Below are 732 nucleotides of genomic sequence, written 5' to 3' on the forward strand. Positions count from 1 at the left end.
AAAAGGCCAAGATCTTTGTGTTTGGATTTTTGAAGGAAAGTCAGAATGCAAGAAAATCTGGATTCTTGGCGTCAGGAAGCCCAAATAGTTGAACATGTAGAAAGTGGAGGTTGCTGTGGACAAATCACGGCCTGTTGAAGATTAAAAAACCTTTAAGAAAGTGCAAATGTCCAAGTTTCATGTTGTTGGTTTCTTCATTTATTTTATTATTATTTATGGTATATTTATTTAATTCTCAAATTTCTGTAAAATACTGGACAATGTTTTTGCACCTTGACACAAACATGTTTATTTCATTGTAATGGTGCTTTCTTCTGTAATAGATAGAGATTAATGGCTGGTATGTGGAATGTGATTTGCTGTTCAGTGTGATTATCTTTCTTTATTACAATTATTTAAAAAGAGAAATGATCAGTGTCGTTAAAATTGTAACAAAGAGCATGGGTATCATATGGAAGTGAAAAAGTTTGGTATGGCCCATCCATAGAGCGCAGGCCTTCTAAATCTCTCCTTCAAAATAAGATGAAAAGATGTGTTCTTCTTATTAAGGCTTGATCTGCCTGAAGCTTCACTGATCAGCCTGTTGCTGATAACTCCAGCCTCAACAGGACCCTCACATTTGGTTTCCTCAACATCAGATCACTGTCTAGTAAAGCATTACTAATAAAGCACTTGATTGTTGAGCAGGAGCTGGATATGATTGGTCTCTGTGAAACATGGATGAAACCAAAC

This window comes from Seriola lalandi, unplaced genomic scaffold, assembly GCF_002814215.2.
Source record: "Seriola lalandi dorsalis isolate HSWRI2012SDOR001 ecotype SW California unplaced genomic scaffold, Sedor1 jcf7180002054970, whole genome shotgun sequence".
Classification (NCBI taxonomy): domain Eukaryota; kingdom Metazoa; phylum Chordata; class Actinopteri; order Carangiformes; family Carangidae; genus Seriola; species Seriola lalandi.